Source organism: Panulirus ornatus, chromosome 18 (genome assembly GCF_036320965.1).
Source record: "Panulirus ornatus isolate Po-2019 chromosome 18, ASM3632096v1, whole genome shotgun sequence".
Taxonomy (NCBI): domain Eukaryota; kingdom Metazoa; phylum Arthropoda; class Malacostraca; order Decapoda; family Palinuridae; genus Panulirus; species Panulirus ornatus.
The window spans coordinates 24,814,267-24,831,503 of record NC_092241.1 but is presented as its reverse complement, the minus strand read 5'-3'; positions in this window follow the sequence as shown (position 1 = coordinate 24,831,503).

Sequence of the window (17,237 nt, the reverse complement as noted above, 5' to 3'; positions counted from 1 at the left end):
CATGAGTCATACATACATTAAATAACCTTACCAACCAGTCAACAATACAGTCACCCCCTTTTTTAATAAATTCCACTGCAATACCATCCAAACCTGCTGCCTTGCCGGCTTTCATCTTCCGCAAAGCTTTTACTACCTCTTCTCTGTTTACCAAATCATTTTCCCTAACCCTCTCACTTTGCACACCACCTCGACCAAAACACCCTATATCTGCCACTCTATCATCAAACACATTCAACAAACCTTCAAAATACTCACTCCATCTCCTTCTCACATCACCACTACTTGTTATCACCTCCCCATTTGCGCCCTTCACTGAAGTTCCCATTTGCTCCCTTGTCTTACGCACTTTATTTACCTCCTTCCAGAACATCTTTTTATTCTCCCTAAAATTTAATGATACTCTCTCACCCCAACTCTCATTTGCCCTTTTTTTCACCTCTTGCACCTTTCTCTTGACCTCCTGTCTCTTTCTTTTATGCATCTCCCACTCAATTGCATTTTTTCCCTGCAAAAATCGTCCAAATGCCTCTCTCTTCTCTTTCACTAATACTCTTACTTCTTCATCCCACCACTCACTACCCTTTCTAATCAACCCATCTCCCACTCTTCTCATGCCACAGGCATCTTTTGCGCAATCCATCACTGATTCCCTTAATACATCCCATTCCTCCCCCACTCCCCTTACTTCCATTGTTCTCACCTTTTTCCATTCTGTACTCAGTCTCTCCTGGTACTTCCTCACACAAGTCTCCTTCCCAAGCTCTCTTACTCGCACCACCCTCTTCACCCCAACATTCACTTTTCTTTTCTGAAAACCCATACAAATCTTCACCTTAGCCTCCACAAGATAATGATCAGACATCCCTCCAGTTGCACCTCTCAGCACATTAACATCCAAAAGTCTCTCTTTCGCGCGCCTGTCAATTAACACGTAATCCAATAACGCTCTCTGGCCATCTCTCCTACTTACATAAGTATACTTATGTATATCTCGCTTTTTAAACCAGGTATTCCCAATCATCAGTCCTTTTTTATGGATGGGGTTGTTAGGGAGGTGAATGCAAGAGTTTTGGAAAGAGGGGCAAGTATGAAGTCTGTTGGGGATGAGAGAGCTTGGGAAGTGAGTCAGTTGTTGTTCGCTGATGATACAGCGCTGGTGGCTGATTCATGTGAGAAACTGCAGAAGCTGGTGACTGAGTTTGGTAAAGTGTGTGAAAGAAGAAAGTTAAGAGTAAATGTGAATAAGAGCAAGGTTATTAGGTACAGTAGGGTTGAGGGTCAAGTCAATTGGGAGGTGAGTTTGAATGGAGAAAAACTGGAGGAAGTGAAGTGTTTTAGATATATGGGAGTGGATCTGGCAGCGGATGGAACCATGGAAGCGGAAGTGGATCATAGGGTGGGGGAGAGGGTGAAAATTCTGGGAGCCTTGAAGAATGTGTGGAAGTCGAGAACATTATCTCGGAGAGCAAAAATGGGTATGTTTGAAGGAATAGTGGTTCCAACAATGTTGTATGGTTGCGAGGCGTGGACTATGGATAGAGTTGTGCGCAGGAGGATGGATGTGCTGGAAATGAGATGTTTGAGGACAATATGTGGTGTGAGGTGGTTTGATCGAGTAAGTAACGTAAGGGTAAGAGAGATGTGTGGAAATAAAAAGAGCGTGGTTGAGAGAGCAGAAGAGGGTGTTTTGAAATGGTTTGGTCACATGGAGAGAATGAGTGAGGAAAGATTGACCAAGAGGATATATGTGTCGGAGGTGGAGGGAACGAGGAGAAGAGGGAGACCAAATTGGAGGTGGAAAGATTGAGTGAAAAAGATTTTGTGTGATCGGGGCCTGAACATGCAGGAGGGTGAAAGGAGGACAAGGAATAGAGTGAATTGGATCGATGTGGTATACCGGGGTTGACGTGCTGTCAGTAGATTGAATCAAGGCATGTGAAGCGTCTGGGGTAAACCATGGAAAGCTGTGTAGGAATGTATATTTGCGTGTGTGGACGTATGTATATACATGTGTATGGGGGTGGGTTGGGCCATTTCTTTCGTCTGTTTCCTTGCGCTACCTCGCAAACGCGGGAGACAGCGACAAAGCAAAAAAAAAAAAAGAAAAAAAAAAGAAATATATATATATATATATATATATATATATATATATATATATATATATATATATATATATATATATATATATATATATATATATATATATATATATATTTTTTTTTTTTTTTTTTTTTTTTTTTTTTTTATACTTTGTCGCTGTCTCCCGCGTTTGCGAGGTAGCGCAAGGAAACAGACGAAAGAAATGGCCCAACCCCCCCCCCCATACACATGTACATACACACGTCCACACACGCAAATATACATACCTACACAGCTTTCCATGGTTTACCCCAGACGCTTCACATGCCTTGATTCACTCCACTGACAGCACGTCAACCCCTGTATACCACATCGCTCCAATTCACTCTATTCCTTGCCCTCCTTACACCCTCCTGCATGTTCAGGCCCCGATCACACAAAATCTTTTTCACTCCATCTTTCCACCTCCAATTTGGTCTCCCTCTTCTCCTCGTTCCCTCCACCTCCGACACATATATCCTCTTGGTCAATCTTTCCTCACTCATTCTCTCCATGTGCCCAAACCATTTCAAAACACCCTCTTCTGCTCTCTCAACCACGCTCTTTTTATTTCCACACATCTCTCTTACCCTTACGTTACTCACTCGATCAAACCACCTCACACCACACATTGTCCTCAAACATCTCATTTCCAGCACATCCATCCTCCTGCGCACAACTCTATCCATAGCCCACGCCTCGCAACCATACAACATTGTTGGAACCACTATTCCTTCAAACATACCCATTTTTGCTTTCCGAGATAATGTTCTCGACTTCCACACATTTTTCAAGGCTCCCAAAATTTTCGCCCCCTCCCCCACCCTATGATCCACTTCCGCTTCCATGGTTCCATCCGCTGACAGATCCACTCCCAGATATCTAAAACACTTCACTTCCTCCAGTTTTTCTCCATTCAAACTCACCTCCCAATTGACTTGACCCTCAACCCTACTGTACCTAATAACCTTGCTCTTATTCACATTTACTCTTAACTTTCTTCTTCCACACACTTTACCAAACTCAGTCACCAGCTTCTGCAGTTTCTCACATGAATCAGCCACCAGCGCTGTATCATCAGCGAACAACAACTGACTCACTTCCCAAGCTCTCTCATCCCCAACAGACTTCATACTTGCCCCTCTTTCCAGGACTCTTGCATTTACCTCCCTAACAACCCCATCCATAAACAAATTAAACAACCATGGAGACATCACACACCCCTGCCGCAAACCTACATTCACTGAGAACCAATCACTTTCCTCTCTTCCTACACGTACACATGCCTTACATCCTCGATAAAAACTTTTCACTGCTTCTAACAACTTGCCTCCCACACCATATATTCTTAATACCTTCCACAGAGCATCTCTATCAACTCTATCATATGCCTTCTCCAGATCCATAAATGCTACATACAAATCCATTTGCTTTTCTAAGTATTTCTCACATACATTCTTCAAAGCAAACACCTGATCCACACATCCTCTACCACTTCTGAAACCGCACTGCTCTTCCCCAATCTGATGCTCTGTACATGCCTTCACCCTCTCAATCAATACCCTCCCATATAATTTACCAGGAATACTCAACAAACTTATACCTCTGTAATTTGAGCACTCACTCTTATCCCCTTTGCCTTTGTACAATGGCACTATGCACGCATTCCGCCAATCCTCAGGCACCTCACCATGAGTCATACATACATTAAATAACCTTACCAACCAGTCAACAATACAGTCACCCCCTTTTTTAATAAATTCCACTGCAATACCATCCAAACCTGCTGCCTTGCCGGCTTTCATCTTCCGCAAAGCTTTTACTACTTTTTACTACTTTTTACTAATGGTTTACTACTTTTTACTAATGGTTGGGCCATTCTTTCCGAAGAGACAGCGACAAAATATAATATATATATATATATATATATATATATATATATATATATATATATATATATATATATATATATATATATATATATATATATATATATATATATATATATATATATATATATAGTAAAAAGTAGTAGTAAAAAGTAGTAAAAAGTAGTAAAAGCTTTGCGGAAGATGAAAGCCGGCAAGGCAGCAGGTTTGGATGGTATTGCAGTGGAATTTATTAAAAAAGGGGGTGACTGTATTGTTGACTGGTTGGTAAGGTTATTTAATGTATGTATGACTCATGGTGAGGTGCCTGAGGATTGGCGGAATGCGTGCATAGTGCCATTGTACAAAGGCAAAGGGGATAAGAGTGAGTGCTCAAATTACAGAGGTATAAGTTTGTTGAGTATTCCTGGTAAATTATATGGGAGGGTATTGATTGAGAGGGTGAAGGCATGTACAGAGCATCAGATTGGGGAAGAGCAGTGCGGTTTCAGAAGTGGTAGAGGATGTGTGGATCAGGTGTTTGCTTTGAAGAATGTATGTGAAAAATACTTAGAAAAGCAAATGGATTTGTATGTAGCATTTATGGATCTGGAGAAGGCATATGATAGAGTTGATAGAGATGCTCTGTGGAAGGTATTAAGAATATATGGTGTGGGAGGCAAGTTGTTAGAAGCAGTGAAAAGTTTTTATCGAGGATGTAAGGCATGTGTACGTGTAGGAAGAGAGGAAAGTGATTGGTTCTCAGTGAATGTAGGTTTGCGGCAGGGGTGTGTGATGTCTCCATGGTTGTTTAATTTGTTTATGGATGGGGTTGTTAGGGAGGTAAATGCAAGAGTCCTGGAAAGAGGGGCAAGTATGAAGTCTGTTGGGGATGAGAGAGCTTGGGAAGTGAGTCAGTTGTTGTTCGCTGATGATACAGCGCTGGTGGCTGATTCATGTGAGAAACTGCAGAAGCTGGTGACTGAGTTTGGTAAAGTGTGTGGAAGAAGAAAGTTAAGAGTAAATGTGAATAAGAGCAAGGTTATTAGGTACAGTAGGGTTGAGGGTCAAGTCAATTGGGAGGTGAGTTTGAATGGAGAAAAACTGGAGGAAGTGAAGTGTTTTAGATATCTGGGAGTGGATCTGTCAGCGGATGGAACCATGGAAGCGGAAGTGGATCATAGGGTGGGGGAGGGGGCGAAAATTTTGGGAGCCTTGAAAAATGTGTGGAAGTCGAGAACATTATGTCGGAAAGCAAAAATGGGTATGTTTGAAGGAATAGTGGTTCCAACAATGTTGTATGGTTGCGAGGCGTGGGCTATGGATAGAGTTGTGCGCAGGAGGATGGATGTGCTGGAAATGAGATGTTTGAGGACAATGTGTGGTGTGAGGTGGTTTGATCGAGTAAGTAACGTAAGGGTAAGAGAGATGTGTGGAAATAAAAAGAGCGTGGTTGAGAGAGCAGAAGAGGGTGTTTTGAAATGGTTTGGGCACATGGAGAGAATGAGTGAGGAAAGATTGACCAAGAGGATATATGTGTCGGAGGTGGAGGGAACGAGGAGAAGAGGGAGACCAAATTGGAGGTGGAAAGATGGAGTGAAAAAGATTTTGTGTGATCGGGGCCTGAACATGCAGGAGGGTGTAAGGAGGGCAAGGAATAGAGTGAATTGGAGCGATGTGGTATACAGGGGTTGACGTGCTGTCAGTGGAGTGAATCAAGGCATGTGAAGCGCCTGGGGTAAACCATGGAAAGCTGTGTAGGTATGTGTATTTGCGTGTGTGGACGTGTGTATGTACATGTGTATGGGGGGGGGGGGCCATTTCTTTCGTCTGTTTCCTTGCGCTACCTCGCAAACGCGGGAGACAGCGACAAAGTATAAAAAAAAAAAAAAAAATATATATATATATATATATATATATATATATATATATATATATATATATATATATATATATATATATATATATATATATATATATATTTCTTATCTTTCATACTATTCGCCATTTTCCGCGTTAGCGAGGTAGCGTTAAGAACAAGGGACTGGGCCACTAAGGGAACATCCTCACCTGCCCCCTACTGAGAGCTTTACGAAAGATGAAAGCCGGGAAGGCGGCCGGTTTGGATGGTATTGCATTGGAGTTTATTAAAGAAGGGGGTGACTGTATTGTTGACTTGTTGGTGAGGATATTTAATGTATGCATGGCTCAAGGTGAAGCGCCTGAGGATTGGAGTAATGCATGTATATTGCCTTTATACCCTACTGTACCTATTAACCTTGCTCTTATTCGCATTTACTGTCAGCTTTCTTCTTTTACACACTTTCCCAAACTCAGTCACCAGCTTCTACAGTTTCTCACACGAATCAGCCACCAGCGATGTATCATCAGCGAACAACAACTGACTCATTTCCCAAGCTCTCTCACCCACAACAGACTGCATACTTGCCCCTTGTTCAAACGTTAAAAAAAAATGATTCTCCTGTTTACTTCCTGACTGCAATGTCTACTGGTCTGGGGTCCAGAGGGAGCAGTCATTTCTAAATGATGTTGGAGCCTAATCCTTCCCTAAATCATGATAAGATCGTCCACTTTTCTTTGGGGACTTCATTCATATAACAACAACTTACAAACTAGCGGAAGTCGTCAGCTTTTGCGGTAAGGTAGTTATTATGGTACTCATCAGACAACCAACACATCACAGATTTTCAAGTCGAACTCCTTCTTACGAGATGTGATGTTCGCATAACGTTGTCTGATAATATTAAGTAGCAAAACTTCTTCATATGCAAAAGTTGTATTCTAACGTTTCAGCGTTACTTGTTGTTCTACATATTATGCCTCACCACCCCCAGTGTCACCTCAGTTACTCTCTCACCCCTGAAGACAAACTATTGACACCTAGGCAACTCACATACCCCTAACTACTCAAAGTGTCACCTCAGCTACCACCTTACTCCCCACCACTACCAGTGTTACCTCAGTTTCCATCTTATCCTTTACCACCACCGTTTTACCTCAGCTATCTCCTTCCCCTCACCACCACTAGTATCACCTCAGCTACCATCATATCTCTCACCACCACCAGTCTCACCTCAGTACCACCTTACCTCTCACTACCACCACCGTCACCTCAGCTATCACGTTACCTTTCACCACCACCAGTGTCACCTCACTGCCACTTTACCTCTCATCACCACCAGTGTCACCTCAGCGACCACCTTACCTCTCACCACCACCACTGTCACCTCAGCTGCCACTTTAAACCACATCTCCCTTAGGGACACCCTTGTACACTACCAGTGCACCTCACATTATCCAATGGCACCTCAGTTCACTTCGTCCCTTACTCTCACCAGTAACACCTCAGCTGCTCCTCACTCCTCACTTTAAGCAGTGACACTTTAACAGTTCCCCACTCGTCATTAATATCAGTGATGCGTACCTCAATAAGCCCGACCTTTACCAGTGACATGTGACGTCTTAATTGATTCTTGATCCCTGACTTTCACCATAAACTGTTCCCTCACTTACACCAGTGACACCTTGCTGTCTCATGTTCACCAGCGACACACCTCTGGGTCATCTTCACCTCTCACCTTCACCACTGACATCTAAAATGCTCTCTCACCTTCACCACACCTTCCAGGGTAACACTTTAGCTGCATCCTAACCCCTCACCTTTACCAGTGACATATTTACCATGAAAAATGCTTTGGAATTTGGAGAATATTTGGTTTACTGAGAAAATTATGTGCACAGTGAAGGGAAAGTTGGAGCGGAAAACAAATTTACCTATGAGGAAACTTGTCATGATGATTCTGTAGGTACAACTATTACTAATGATAAGTGTATTTACTACTACTACTAATGATAGCTGTATTTACTACTACTACTACTACTGCTACTACGACTACTGCTATGACTACTACTACTACTACGACAACTGCAACAGCTACAATAACAACGAGAACAATAGCAAGAACAACAGAAACAACTACAACTGCTACTTCTACTACTACTGTTACTATAACAACAAAAACAAGGAAGAGAAGAACAACGACAATTATCAATTTCATTATTACTACAACTACTATTTCTACTGTTATTACTCCTATTACTTTTATATTACAACAGCAACAGCACCAGCGGCAGCAGCAGTAGTATCAACAACAACAACAACAGCAACAACTACTACTACTACGACTCCTACTACTACTTTTACATTAACAACAACAATAACAACAACTACTACTATTATTTCTTTTACTACAACAAAAGTAACAAAAAACAACATCTACTAATTCTACCACTTTTCCTACAATAACAAAAAAATGATAAAAACAACAGCAACAACAACAACAACAACAACAACAACAACAACTACTACTACTACTACTACTACTACTACTACTTTACTACTACTACTATTACTACTACTACTTTTACTACTACTACTACTACTACCACTATCATCTCTCCTACTACTACTATTACTACTACTACTTCTACTACTCCTGATGTTATAGTTCTTGTTGATACTGCTATTTTGTTGCAGTAGATCTGCTGATGATGATTTTGTTAGTGTAACTAGTCCCACCCACACACATGTACGTCTCACGTGTATCCTCTGCTCAGCAACTGTTATGTTGCTCCCGCCGTCTGCGAGGACTGGCGATACAGTGGATCTTGAAACTATTGTGTAATGATGGGATGAATGAGGAGTTATGTCAGGACACGGGTGTACTGGGGAAGTGTGGGGCGCGTAAGTCTATCGAGAAGATACTTGAAGCTTGGGTCTAATGGAAATGTTAGAAAGCATAGGTGTGTTAGGGAATCCTGAGGAGCGTGGGTGTGTTGGGGCGCAAGGGTATGTTTGTGTGGAGTTAGGTAGCTTGAATCCGCTGGGTAGGTGTTGGTGAGGGTACTAGGATAGTGTAAGGGAAGATGAGCATGGCCCTGTTAGGAAAATGGGGATGGGGGAAAGCACGGTGGGTATTGCACAGTCAAGGGTATCATGGGTGTCTTGTGGAAGTGCAAGGAAGGATGGCTGATGATGAATGGTATAGGGAGTCATAGATGTGTTGAGTGATATAAGGCAACAGGATGTGTTGGGAAATTTTGATAGATCGCAAGTTTGTCGCATCTGGAGATGTAGGGGAACTTGCTAATGTTGGAGGAGGTGACAATGTTCATCCTCTCTCCAGGGTTTGTCGACAAATAGCCACCTGTCGCAGAGTGGGTTATCAAAGCATGATAATTATTAGCATCACTATTTCTTTTAATGCTTGCTAGTCGTTTCCTGCGTCAGTGAGGTAGCGTAAGGGACAGAGGAAGGGAAGGCCTCATTTGCCCACATCCATTCTTTAGCTGCTAAGTGTAATGAACTGAAACAATTATCATCATTATCATCATCATTATTATCATCTTTTATTATTATCATTATTATTATTATTATTATTATTATCATTTTTTTTTTTTTTTTTTTTTTTCATACTATTCGCCATTTCCCGCGATAGCGAGGTAGCGTTAAGAACAGAGGACTGGGCCTTTGAGGGAATACCCTCACCTGGCCCCCTTCTCTGTTCCTTCTTTTGGAAAATTAAAATAAAAAAAAAATGGGAGGGGAGGATTTCCAGCCCCCCGCTCCCTTCCCTTTTAGTCGCCTTCTACGACACGCAGGGAACACGTGGGAAGTACTCTTTCTCCCCTATCCCCTATATGTGCTTGAACAGTTGCATTTTGTAAATGAAAAACATAAACATAATAAATATACTTATTAGTGAAAAGAGAATAACTCTGCTGCAAAGACACGAGCAGTAATTATGGTACTGCAGACTATACTGCAAGTCCTACAGCAGCTACGGCTTGTGTTTCACTAAACCAAGTTTTGATTCAATTTGGTGTTATATATATATATATATATATATATATATATATATATATATATATATATATATTCCAAAAGAAATCCAAATGAACAACAGATTTTCCCTAAGACCAGTGAGGAGGTATTTTTCCACATGAAATCTTATGACTTCAAGTTATAGAGTATCAAAGTATGCCCTCTGAAATGGACAAGCTTGAGTTTACACAATTAAAGAAAAATATTTATATAATGTAAAAAATAAAAGAACCTTCCTCAAGTAAGGAACACTTTACAATATACAGTACTGGTGGTGGGAAAATATGTGAGATCTGCTGTATAACCTCCACAGTACCTGAACAATGATGTTAAGAGTGCCCCATCAAGCCTCCTTAATTAGGAGATTAAAAATGATTATGGCAATATATACAAACTAAAATCAGTGGTTAGGGGATGTAACAATGTCAACTGAAAAGAAATTCATGGAGTATGGCATTCAAACAGTGCAAAAGCAAAACCCATGAAAAATAGAAAATATAATGTATATTAACTGTTATACATGTGTTAACCTTATCATAAATAATATTATCATTATTATTATTATTATTATTTTTATTATTATTATTATTATTATTATTATTATTATTATTATTATTATTATTATTATTATTACTATTATTATTATTATTATTATTATTATTATTATGATCATTATTATTATTATTATTATTATTATTATTATTATTATTATTATTATTATTATTATTATTATTGTTATTATTATTACTATTATTATTATTATTATTATTATTATTATTATTATTATTATCATTATCATCATTATTATCATTATTACTATTATCATCATTGTTATTATTATTATCATTATTATCATTATCACTAAAATTATCATTATCATCATCATTATTATTATTATTATCATCATCATCATTATTACCATAATTATTATTACTATTATCATTATTATCATTATTACTATTTCTATTATTATACTATTATCGTTATCATTGCTATTATTGCTATTGTCATTATTATTATCATTATCATTATTATTATTATTATTATCATTATTATTATCATTATAATCATTATTATCATCATTATTATTATCATTATCATTATCATTACCATTATTATCATTCTTATTATTATTTCCATTATCAGCATAATTATCATTATTATTGTTATTATTATCATTATTATTATTATTATTATTATTATTATTATTATTATTATTATTATCATTATTATTATCATTAATATTATTATTATCATGACTATTACTATCATTATCATTATTATTACTATTATCATTATTATCACTATCATTATCATTATTATGATTACCATTATCATATCATTATCATTGCCATTATCATTTTTATCATTATTATTATTATTATTATTATCATTATTATTATTATTATTATTATTATTGTTATTGTTATTATTAGTAGTATTATTAGTATTATCATTATCATTATTATTATTATTATTCTTTTTTTTTCATACTATTCGCTATTTCCCGCGATAGCGAGGTAGCGTTAAGAACAGAGGACTGGGCCTTTGAGGGAATATCCTAACCTGGACCTCTTCTCTGTTCCTTCTTTTGGAAAAAAAAAAAAAAAAAAAAAAAGATTATTATTATTATTATTATTATTGTTATTATTGTTATAATCATTTTTATTATTATTATCATCATTATTATCATTATAATCATTAACATTATAATTATTATCATTATCATTTTATTATTATTGTTATTATCATTATTATTATCATTACTATTCTTATTATCATTATTGCTATCATTATTATCATTATTCATTTATTCACTTATTTATCTATTTTGCTTTGTCGCTGTCTCCCGTGTTTGCGAGGTAGCGCAATGAAACAGAAGAAAGAAATGGCCCAACCCACCCTTATACACATGTATATACATACTCGTCCACGCACGAAAATATACATACCCATACATCTCAATGTACACATATATATACACACACAGACAAATACATATATACACATGCACACAACTCACACTGTCTGCCTTTATTCATTCCCATCGCCACCTCGCCACACATGGAATAACATCCCCTTCCCCCCTCATGCGTGCGAGGTAGCGCTAGGAAAAGACAACAAAGGCCCCATTCGTTCACACTCAGTCTCTAGATGTCATGCAATAATGCCCGAAACCACAGCTCCCTTTCCACATCCAGCCCCCACAGAACTTTCTATGGTTTACCCCAGACGCTTCACATGCCCTGATTCAATTCATTGACAGCACGTCGACCCCGGTATACCACATCGATCCAATTCACTCTATTCCTTGCCCGCCTTTCACCCTCCTGCAAGTTCAGGCCCGATCACTCAAAATCTTTTTCAATCCATCTTTCCACCTCCAATTTGGTCTCCCACTTCTCCTCGTTCCCTCCACCTCCGACACATATATCCTCTTGGTCAATCTTTCCTCACTCATTCTCTCCATGTGCCCAAACCATTTCAAAACACCCTCTTCTGCTCTCTCAACCACGCTCTTTTTATTTCCACACATCTCTCTTACCCTTACATTATTTACTCGATCAAACCACCTCACACCACATATTGTAATCAAACATCTCATTTCCAGCACATCCACCCTCCTGCGCACAGCTCTATCCATAGCCCACGCCTCGCAACCATACAACATTGTTGGAACCACTGTTCCTTCAAACATACACATTTATGCTTTCCGAGATAATGTTCTCGATTTCCAAACATTCTTCAAGGCTCCCAGGATTTTCGCCCCCTCACCCACCCTATGATTCACTTCCGCTTCCATGGTTCCATCCGTTGCCAGATCGACTCCCAGATATCTAAAACACTTTACTTCCTCCAGTTTTTCTCCATTCAGACTTACCTCAACCCTATGTACTCAACCCTACTGTACCTAATAACCTTGCTCTTATTCACATTTACTCTTAACTTTCTTCTTTCGCATACTTTACCAAACTCAGTCACCAGCTTCTGCAGTTTCTCACATGAATCAGCCACCAGCGCTGTATCATCAGCGAACAACAACTGACTCACTTCCCAAGCTCTCTCATCCCCAAAAGACTTCATCCCTGCCCCTCTTTCCAAAACTCTTGCATTCACCTCCCCAACAACCCCATCCATAAACAAATTAAGCAACCATGGAGACATCACACATTCCTGCCGCAAACCTACATTCACTGAGAACCAATCACTTTCCTCTCTTCCTATACGGACACATGCCTTACATCCTCGATAATAACTTTTCACTGCTTCTAACAACTTGCCTTCCACGCCATATATTCTTAGTACCTTCCACAGAGCATCTCTATCAACTCTATCATATACCTTCTCCAGATACATAAATGCTACATACAGATCCATTTGCTTTTCTATTTCTCACATGCATTCTTCAATGCAAACATCTGATCCACACATCCTCTACCACTTCTGAAACCACACTGCTCTTCCCCAATCTGATGCTCTGTACATGCCTTCACCCTCTCAATCAATACCCTCCCATATAATTTACCAGGAATACTCAATAAACTTACACCTCTGTAATTTGAGCACTCACTCTTATCCTCTTTGCCTTTGTACAATGGCACTATGCACGCATTCCGCCAATCCTCAGGCACCTCACCATGAGTCATACATACATTAAATAACCTTACCAACCAGTCAACAATACAGTCATTCCCTTTTTTAATAAATTCCACTGCAATACCATCCAAACCTGCTGCCTTGCCGGCTTTCATCTTCCGCAAAGCTTTTACTACCTCTTCTCTGTTTACCAAATCATTTTCCCTAACCCTCTCACTTTGCACACCACCTCGACCAACGCACCCTATATCTGCCACTCTGTCATCAAACACATTCAACAAACCTTCAAAATACTCACTCCATCTCCTTCTCACATCACCACTACTTGTTATCACCTCCCCATTAGCCCCCTTCACTGAAGTTCCCATTTGCTCCCTTGTCTTACGCACCTTATCTACTTCCTTCAAGAACATCTTTTTATTCTCCCTAAAATTTAATGATACCCTCTCACCCCAACTCTCATTTGCCCTCTTTTTCACCTCTTGCATCTTGCATTATCATTATTATTATTATTATTATTATTATTATTATCATTATTATTATCATTATTGCTATCAATATTATTATTATGATTATTATTATTACTATCATCATTACTATCACTAGTATCATTATGATAATCATAATCATTCTATAATCATTTTTATTATTATTATTATTATTATTTTTATTTTTTTTTTATTATACTTTGTCGCTGTCTCCCGCGTTTGCGAGGTAGCGCAAGGAAACAGACGAAAGAAATGGCCCAACCCCACCCCCCATACACATGTATATACATACGTCCACACACGCAAATATACATACCTACACAGCTTTCCATGGTTTACCCCAGACGCTTCACATGCCCTGCTTCAATCCACTGACAGCACGTCAACCCCGGTATACCACATCGCTCCAATTCACTCTATTCCTTGCCCTCCTTTCACCCTCCTGCATGTTCAGGCCCCGATCACACAAAATCTTTTTCACTCCATCTTTCCACCTCCAATTTGGTCTCCCTCTTCTCCTTGTTCCCTCCACCTCCGACACATATATCCTCTTGGTCAATCTTTCCTCACTCATCCTCTCCATGTGCCCAAACCACTTCAAAACACCCTCTTCTGCTCTCTCAACCACGCTCTTTTCATTTCCACACATCTCTCTTACCCTTACGTTACTCACTCGATCAAACCACCTCACACCACACATTGTCCTCAAACATCTCATTTCCAGCACATCCATCCTCCTGCGCACAACTCTATCCATAGCCCACGCCTCGCAACCATACAACATTGTTGGAACCACTATTCCTTCAAACATACCCATTTTTGCTTTCCGAGATAATGTTCTCGACTTCCACACATTCTTCAAGGCCCCCAGGATTTTCGCCCCCTCCCCCACCCTATGATCCACTTCCGCTTCCATGGTTCCATCCGCTGCCAGATCCACTCCCAGATATCTAATTATTATTATTATTATTATTATTATTATTATTATTATTATTATTATTATTATTATTATTATTATTATCATTATTATTACTATTATTATTATTATTATTATTATTATTATTATTATTATTATTATTATTATTATTATTATCATTATTATTATTACTATTACTATTATTATCATTATTATTGTTATCATTTTTATCATTATTATTATCATTATTATTATCATTATCATTATCATTATTATTATTATTATTATCATTATTATTATTATCATCATTATTATTATTATTTTCATTATTATTATTATTATTATTATTATTATTATTATTATTATTATTATTATTATTATTATTATTATTATTATTAATATTATCATCAATATCATTATTGTCATTGTCATTATTGTCATTCATTATTGTCATTGTCATTATTGTCATTCATTATTGTTATAATAATTATCATCATTAGTATCACTTTATCATACCATCACAGGGCCTCCTCTGTGGAGGTTCTACATTTCAATGCTACTCTCCAATCGCGAGGAAAGACTTTCTCGCCAGGAAAGGGTTCATCTCTTCCCTTCTCCTGCAGGAAGTGCAGCCGAGAAGCTCCAGGAGCTCCATATAGGGGTATTAGGTGTAGAAGTTGTAAACGATGGATGCAGGAGGTTACCACCTGGGGCAGGATGTACATAGAATGGAGGTGGGTGTTCATGTTTGAGGCAAGAGAGGCAAGGCACACACTGGAGGCAGGTGGTGCACACGTTGCTGTGTATGACGATGGCTCAAGTGGTTATCTAATGTGGTGTTGTTGAAGCTATACCTGGTTGTTTCCTCAGAGCTGTGGTGTGAGAGGCCACCATGATGATGCAGGTCCAGCTGTACCTCACCGCTGCCTCACCTCCACCTCTCCTGCTGGACCAAACCAAGAACGTAGAGCTGGCTGACCGTGTTGTGGTGTGTGGTCTTTGTTTGTGACTTGTGCTTCCGGCTGGGTTCTGTTCTCTTAATGTCTACGGTGTTGTGTTGTGTTGTGTTGTGTTAGAGAGAGAGATAGAGAGAGAGAGAGAGAGAGAGAGAGAGAGAGAGAGAGAGAGAGAGAGAGAGAGAGAGAGAGAGAGAGAGAGAGAGAGAGAGAGAGAGAGAGAGAGAATACTTGCTAACTAGCGCCTATAAGATTTTGCCAAAATGGCTGTGCTATCGCGTAGCGCTCACCGCATCTTGCTTAGTAAATAAGACTATTTCCCTCATCTTGATTCAAGCACATTTTTAATTTTACCCTGAGTGCAGCTTTTAAGTTTTTGACCAACAACTCAGTTCAGTACTCTAAAGCCTTTTTTCATTTAGTGCGAGTTTGGCAAGATATTAACTTTACCATACTTTTGATGACCTATGTGTGACACAATCCATAACAGTTTGATTTGAAGTTCTTTATTAGTAACAAACGCTTATCTCTATCTGTCTTTAGAGGAAAGTATGTTATTACATTCTGGTCTCATGGTAATTACACTCTGTTACGTTGTTTTCAGTCAAGCGAGAATGTTTGTGCTTAAGAGGACTGGTTTTGGAAGCATGTTGATATGAACTTTGCGAGAAATTAAAGTCTTGAGTGTATAACTAGGTATAATGAAATCAAAGGTAGTTATGTGCAAGGGCAACGGAGAGGGGTGTTGCTTACTTTTTGTACAAGAGATATAATCCATCTACTACTATACTATTGGCTGTTATTTGATTTACTTAGATTTACCTTTCCTTACTTTCATATATTTATGGGCTTCCTTTAACACGCTGGGTCGCTGATGAATCCCTGTGTTAGATAAGTTGTCAGCCGCTTCTCATGAGTGATGCATCGAACGTTAGTTCCCATGTCACTGTTGGCCATGAGGGCATACTGTGAGATCGCTTGTGCTGAGCACAGCTTGTATGGATACTGATGCAAGGACAAACATTTTACTAATAATGACATACCGATGATAAAATGCTTTACCTGCAAAATGGAACACTAATTTACTACTAATAAATTACATCAAAGTTGCTTAATTCCAGTTTTAGGCAATCATCTGGCCATATTGTATGAACCTTTTCTACCATTGTATGTCCAGGGAGGAGGCCACACTGTGTGAGCCTCGTGGCACCAGTTATGAACCCAGTGACCTTGCGTGACCCTGGACGTGGCAACGCTGTGTGAGTCTGGAGGCACCAGTTACGAACCCTCTCGCGCTACCGTGTGACCCTGGACGTGGCCACAGTGTATGTCTAGAGGCAGCGTTTAACAAGGAGAAAGCGGGAGGAGACGGGTGTGGCTCATCCT